Raw genomic sequence first — 8,307 nt, forward strand, 5'->3', positions numbered from 1 at the left:
ACTGTGGCGACTAGGGGAATTTCACAGTAACTTCATTGGAGTGTAAATGTAAGCCTTATTTGTGACTAATAAATAAACTTTGCTTCAGATCAGCTTGAGATTGGGATTTTGGAGGTTGAGAGCGTTTGAGAAGGGAACAGTTCCACTTTTTGTGCAGGACTCTATGAAAGAGACTCTCAAGATGGAAGCTACTCAATTATTTCCATTCTTTCCTCATATCCTGACTAATTTTTCCTTTTCAAGTGTATCTAGCCATTTCTTTTGAAATTTACTATTAAATCTATTTTACACCTTTTCAGGTTGTGCATTCCAAATCATAACTTAGATAAAATTCTTCTAACCTTCGCTCTGGTTCTTTTGTTTCTTGCAGAATTATATTAGTAGATGATAGTAGAAGAACAAAATTGTGTTTTTAAAAAGTCAGTGATATCGTAGCCAAGGAGGTAAACTAGATTCTGTTTGCTGTAAGTGGATTTCTGTTTAATCTTAATGGTTAGAGAAAATGCAAGTCGCACATTGAGTTAAATTTGTATGTCACTGCAATGCTGTTTATTCATTAACTTCATGTAAATAAATAACAAGGGAAAATATATTCACACCACATAATTACCATCTCCAACAAAAGTCGAACCATCACATTCAATGGCACTGTCATCATTGAACAGCCACAGTTGTGTGTACCATCCACAAGATGCACTGCACGAACTGACCAAGGCTCCTGAGGCAGCACCTTCCAAATCCACGACCACTACCTTCTAGAAGGACAAGAGCAACAGATACATAGGAACACCACCACCTGAGGCTCCCCTCCAAGTCACTCACCATCCTGACATGGAAGTTTATCGCTGTTCCTTCACTGTTGCTGAATCAAAGTCCTGGAGCTCCCTCCCTAACAGCATGTGGGTGTACCTTCACCTCAGACACTGCAGTGATTCAAGAAGGCAGCTTGTGGGGAAATTTCAAAAGGTGGCCAATTGTGTTTTAAACTAAGACAATTCAAAACTCACAAGGCAAATATCCCTGCGCAAAGACGTAAGAAATTTATTTAACATAAAACATAGAACAAGACAATACAAAAGTATAGTCGACTGGAGTCTCACGAAGGGTTAAATAGCTCTAAGGACGGAGCGACAGAACCTCTCTGAAAAATCTTAAGTACAGAGTCAAATACAGATCAATTATATTATTTTCTAATCAATAATTCCACCTTTCATTAGCTTAAAATCAATTCCATTTAACAGCTATACATCAATACAAATCTCTGTCAAATACCTCAACCAACCATATGATACTTAATGGCACGGTGATATGTTATTCATCCAACTGAATCCAGACGTATTCTCCCCTCTTGGCACTAACTACATCCCTGTTACCTGGTAACGACAGAAGCTACCGCAAGGTCAAAATGGATGTTCCCACAGGCTCACTGCCAAGACATGCGTTCCTGTGTTCAGGGTCATATCTGTCCTTGTGTCTGGGCAATGAATGCATTTATTCATTAATGTTGCATAATACATCCCCACTTAGGAATTTCACCCGATAAGACTTGCTGACTAACCTGTTCCTAGACCTTTGACTTTAAACTATTGACTTTTACCACCATGCCTTTCGGTAACTATGCTTGACTAAAGTGTACAATACATTAAAAATACATTTAAAATATCAGCATATATGTTTTAAAATCATAACTATTTGATTTGATTGTCTTACTGCATTCACATACATATAAAACCGTTTGTGTTAGCTTGTCTGAAGAATCATTTAACTCCTTACTGATTTCTTGTCCTCTAAAAGACTGCATTCAGCCTAGCTGGTTAGAAATCCCCTTCCACGCAACCCAACACCACCTTCTCAAGGGCAACTTAGGATGGGCAATAAATGCCCGCCCAGCCAGCGACACTCACATCCAGTAAAGTAAATTTTTAAAAAATTATAACTATCTACATTGATGTCACCATGTGCAGAAACTGAACTAGACCAGCCACAAATGTTGTGGTGGAAGAGCAAGTTAGAGGCTGGGTATTCTGCAGTAAGTGGCTCACCTATTTACTCCCCAAAACCTCCCAACAAGGCACAAGTCAGGAATGTATCGGAATTCTCCCCAATTGCTTGGTTGGGTGCAGCTGCAGCAGCACTCAAGAAGCTTGACCATCCAGAATGAAGAAGTCTGCTTGATCAGTAGCCCATCCACCACGCCACCTTAAACATTCACTTCCTGAAACAGTGGTATACCATTGACAGGATGCACTGAAGTAACTCATAAAAACTTCTTCGACAGCATTTCTCAATCTCTGACCTTTACCAGTTAGCAGGACAAGGGCAACAGGTGCATGAAAACACCACCATCTGAGAGTTCTCCTCCAAGTCACACACCCAAGGTTTGGACATGCATCACTGTTCCTTCATTTTTGCTGAGTTAAAGCCCTGGAACTCCTGAATTACAGCACTATGGAAGTACACATAGAATCCCACAGCGCAGAAGGAGGCCATTCGGCCCATTGAGTCTGGACTAACAACAATCCCACCCAGGACCTATCCTCGTAACCCCGCATATTTACCCTGCTAATTTCACTGACACTAAGGGGCAATTGAGCATGGCCCATTAACCCAACCCGCACATCTTTGGCATGTGGGATGAAACCAGAGTACCCGGAGATAACTCTACACAGACACTGAGAGAATGTGCAAATCCCACACAGACAGTCGCCCAAGGCCAGAGTTAAACCCAGGTTTTGGCACTGTGAGGCAGCAGTGCTTGCCACCATGCCGCCTACACGAACCTGAATTTCAAGGTGATGATTTTCTCCCTTCTCAAGGCCAAAAATAAGAATGGGTAATAAATACTGGCGTTATTGCTGATGACTATTTCCAAGAATGAATTTATAAAATGTTGGCTCAAAGGCTGTGGCTCAGTTTGGTAAATACGTATCCAGTCTACTCTTTGAAGAGGCTTAGGGAAAGCACTCTCACCTGAGTTCAAAGATTTTGGCTTCAAGTCTCATTGCAGAGACCTGAACACAAGCTAGACTAATGCTTAAGTATATTACAGAGGGAGTGCTGTTATTAAAAGAAGGCCCTCTCAGATAGATTTAAAAGATCCAATAGCATTGTTCAAAAAAGAACAGAGCTGTTTGCGTACTTATTTCTTGATCAACACCACCAAAACAGATGAACCGGCCATCAACACTTTTTAAAATTTGGTTCATGTAATGTGGTGTCACTGGCTGGGCCAGCAATTATTGCCCACCCCGAGGGCATTTAAGAGTTGAACACATTACTGTGGATCTGGAGTCACATGTAGGCCAGACCAGGTAAGGACAACAGATTTCCTTTCCTAAAGGACATTATTAAACCAGATGGGTTTTTACGACAATTGACAATGGTTTCACTGTCGCCATTAGACTTTTAATTCCAGATTTTTATTGAATTCAAATTTCACATCTGCCGTGGTGGGATTCAAACCCAGATCCTCAGAGCATTACCCTGGGTTTCTAGATTACTAGTCCAGCAACAATACCATACCAAAAAGCCATTGCCTCCCCTATTTTGCTGTTTGTGGAATCTCAATGTGGGCAGATTAGCTGCTTTATTTCTCCATTATACAACAGTTAATACATTTGAAAAGTGCACCTTTGTGACATGCTGAGGTTGAACTGTGTAAATTCAGTATATAATAATTTATAATTATTCTTAACGAAACACAAAAAATTGTTTTTTCCGACAACACCTAAAACTACATTATCTGGTTATTATCTCAAAGGTACTGGCCAAATAAATTTGATCTGAACACATTGATTAAATATTCCCAATCACAGGCACCCTCGCCTTGAAAGTAAATCTCCAAACTGTGTCATCAAAGCAAAATACTGCAAGGACTGGAAATCCAAAATACAAATAGAAAATGCTGAAAAATCTCAGCAGGTCTGGCAGCATCTGTGGCGAAAGAGAGAGAGAAACTCTGGTTCTCTCTCCATATAATGTGCTTTGCTGCACCCCGAAGCACCATGACAACGTCCCCCCACATAAATAGCTAAGAGGTTGATTTTAAATGCGCAAAGCTAGGATCTATTTATGGTTACAAACAAAATGTAAAAGCCCCAAGTCTATAACAATGAGATCTAATCTTCAGAAAACTGACTGTTACAACTGATCTTGGTTCTCTATTTTCTGTATTAAGAAATCAATCCTAAAAATGGACTCAGACACAAAGTAACGCAGGTATTATTTTAGATACTCGCATAGAAATATGGGATGACCTTGTTAGAGCCCTTTCATGTTCAACATCATGTTCAACATTAGCCTATGTTACTGTAAAGCAGCTGTATCTATTTAATGAAAAATTCAGTTTGCATTAACGACATAAAACAACCAGCAACAAATCCCAAATTTGGCTGCAGAAATACTTAAAACCTCAAGGGAAAAAATCCTGGCACTTTGAATGTTTAGCTAATATGTATCTCAGCATGTGATAATGCAAATTTAGTGAGATAATCACCATGATATCTTACTCAAAGGAAGTTGTGAAGCAGATAGAGGCTGGGTGAAATGTAAAATCAGGCAATAACTAAGTTCAGCAATGAAAATCCAAACCATCTTCCCTTGCCATTCAGTGGCATGACCCTCGATGAATTCCCCCCCACTGTCAACATCCTGGGGGTTACCATTGACCAGAAACTGAACTGGACCAGCCACATAAATAATATGACAACAATCATAGAATCATAGAAACCCTACAGTGCAGAAGGAGGCCATTCGGCCCATCGAGTCTGCACCGACCACAATCCCACCCAGGCCCTACCCCCACATATTTACCCGCTAATCCCTCTAACCTACGCATCTCAGGACTCTAAGGGGCAATTTTTAACCTGGCCAATCAACCTAACCCGCACATCTTTGGACTGTGGGAGGAAACCGGAGCACCCGGAGGAAACCCACGCAGACACGAGGAGAATGTGCAAACTCCACACAGACAGTGACCCGAGCCGGGAATCGAACCCGGGACCCTGGAGCTGTGAAGCAGCAGTGCTAACCACTGTGCTACCGTGCCGCCCAAGGTCATCCCATATTTCTATGCGAGTATCTAAAATAATACCTGCGTTACTTTGTGTCTGAGTCCATTTTTAGGATTGATTTCTTTATACAGAACAAGAACAGGTCAGAGACTGAGGAGGCAAATAACTCCATCCCAACTGCTCAAAGCCTGTCCACCATCTACAATGTGGAGATGCCGGCGTTGGACTGGGGTAGGCACAGTAAGAAGTCTCACAACACCAGGTTAAAGTCCAACAGGTTTATTTGGCAGCACTAGCTTTCGGAGTCTCAAGCTCCTTCATCAGGTGAGTGAGGAGTTGTGTTCACAAACAGGGAATATAAAGACACAAACTCAATTTACAAGATAATGGTTGGAATGCAAGTCTTTACAGGTAATCAAGTCTTAAAGGTACAGACAATGTGAATGGAGAGAGGGCCAAGCACAGGTTAAAGAGATGTGTATTGTCTCCAGCCAGGACAGTTAGTGAGATTTTGCAAGCCCGGACAAGTCGCGGGGGTTACAGATAGTGTGACATGAGCCCAAGATCCTGGTTGAGGCTGTCCTCATGTGTGCGGAAATTGGCTATCAGTTTCTGCTCGGCGATTCTGCGTTATCGTGTGTCATGAAGGCCGCCTTGGAGAACGCTTACCCGAAGATCAGAGGCTGAATGCCCGTGACTGCTGAAGTGTTCCCTGACTGGAAGGGAACACTCCTGCCTGGTGATTGTCGAGTGGTATTCATTCATTCGTTGTCGTAGTGTCCGCATGGTCTCCCCAATGTACCATGCCTCGGGACATCCTTTCCTGCAGCGTATCAGGTAGACAACGTTGGCCGAGTTGCAAGAGTATGTACCGTGTACCTGGTGGATGGTGTTCTCACATGAGATGATGGCATCCGTGTTGATGATCCGGCACGTCTTGCAGAGGTTGCTGTGACAGGGTTGTGTGGTGTCATGGTCACTGTTCTCCTGAAGGCTGGGTAGTTTGCTGCGGACAATGGTCTGTTTGAGGTTCTGCGGTTGTTTGAAGGCAAGAAGTGGGGGTGTGGGGATGGCCTTGGCAAGATGTTCGTCTTCATCGATGACATGTTGAAGGCTCCGGAGAAGATGTCGTAGCTTCTCCGCTCCGGGGAAGTACTAGATGACGAAGGGTACTCTGTTCGCCGTGTCCCGTGTTTGTCTTCTGAGGAGGTCGGTGCGGTTTTTCGCTGTGGCACATCGAAACTGTTGATCGATGAGTCGAGCGCCATATCCTGTTCCTATGAACATCTGTAGGTGTCTGTTGCGAATCTCCTCATCTGAGCAGATCCTGTGTATTCGGAGGGCTTGTCTGTAGGGGATGGCTTCTTTAACGGTTTAGGGAGGAAGCTAGAGAAGTGGAGCATCGTGAGGTTTTCCGTGGGCTTGTGGTACAGTGAAGTGCTGAGGTGACCATCCTTGATGGAGATGTGTGTGTCCAAGAATGCAACCGATTCCGGAGAGTAGTCCATGGTGAGTCTGATGGTGGGATGGAACTTGTTGATGTCATCATATAGTTGTTTCAATGATTGTTCACCATGAGTCCAAAGGAAGAAAATGTCATCGATGTATCTAGTGTATAGCATCGGTTGAAGGTCTTATGCGGTGAAGAGATCTTGTTCGAACCTGTGCTAACCATCTACAAGGCATAAGTTAGGAGTGAGATGGAATACTCTCCACTTGACTGGATGAATGCAGCTCCAACAACACTCAAGAAGCTTGATGCCATCCAGGACAAAGCAGCTCACTTGATCAGCACCTCACCCAGCAACTTACACATTTATTCCCTCCATCACCAATGCACAGAGGCAACAGTGTGTACTCAGTACAAACTGCACTGCAGATAGTTATTGCCTGAAATGAAGCAACTCATCCACTCTCCTTCAACAGCACCTCTCAAACCTGCAACCCTTCACCAACTGGAAGGGCAAAGGCAACAGAATAATGGGAACACCACCACCTGCAAGTTCCCATCCAAGCCACACCCATCCTTTGAACAATATCATTGTTCCTTCATTGTCACTGGGTCAAAATCCTGGTACTCCCTTCCCTACAACACAAGGACTGCAGCAATTCAAGGTGACTCACCACCACCTTTTCAAGGGCAATAGGATCGATCAATAAATGTTGACTTTGCCAGTAACACTCCATTCCAGTAAAGAACATATATATAAAAAAAGAAGTACTGGATTGCATTTCAACACAGGACATTACTGCTCAGGATTCAGAATCTCTTTAACATTTCCCACAGGACAGATCCCAGATCTTGTTGCCCTGTCACGATAGGTATCGAGTAAACCCATTGTGATTTTTCACAGAAGGATCAAAATCTGGAGAATTTCCATACTTTTCATGTGCATTTTCTAATAGCTGTCCATAAGGGATACCGATGCAGTCCCTTCAGACTGCACCTGAAAGGCACTTTGTCCATTCAAACCATTGCTACAACTTTACACTTAGGTTCTCAGTTGCATAAGGGCGGCACGGTGGCACAGTGGTTAGCACTGCTGCCTCACAGCGCCAGGGACACAGGTTCAATTCCAGCCTTGGGTCACTGACTGTGTGGAGTTTGCACATTCTCCTCATATCTGCATGGGTTTCCTCCGGGTGCTCCGGTTTCCTCCCACAGTCCAAAGATGTGTGGGTTAGGTTGATTGGCCATACTAAATTAACCTTAATGTCAGGGGATTAGCAGGGTAAATATGAGGGATTAAGGGAATGGGGCCTGGGTGGGATTGTGGTCGGTGCAGACTCGATGGGCCGAATGACCTCCTTCTGCACTGTAAATTCTATGATCAATGGCAACAGAGGACTGCAAGGATGGTCATTATAAGTACTCCATCACTAACATTTATATAATGTATATAATGACATTTATAGACATATTCTCTTCCACCTTCTTCCATCAGTTAAAGACGCAAAAGTCTGAGGTCACGTACCAACCTACTCTTTCCTGCTGCTATCAGACTTTTGAATGGACCTACCTCTACACCCTAGCTATGACTGTAACACTACATTCTGCACTCTCTCCTTTCCTTCTCTATGAACGGTATGCTTTGTCTGTTTAGCACGCAAGAAACAATACTTTTCACTGTGTACTAATACATGTGATAATAATAAATCAAAACTTATTCCATTTTGTTTAGATACAAATCAAAAAGCCATCCATATGAGGACATTTTGATGATATTGATATCAGCTATTAAAGATGGAAGAAAGGCTTACATTCATATAGCATTTTCAACGACTGTTGGACTTT

This window comes from Mustelus asterias, chromosome 3 (assembly GCF_964213995.1).
Source record: "Mustelus asterias chromosome 3, sMusAst1.hap1.1, whole genome shotgun sequence".
Taxonomy (NCBI): Eukaryota; Metazoa; Chordata; class Chondrichthyes; order Carcharhiniformes; family Triakidae; genus Mustelus; species Mustelus asterias.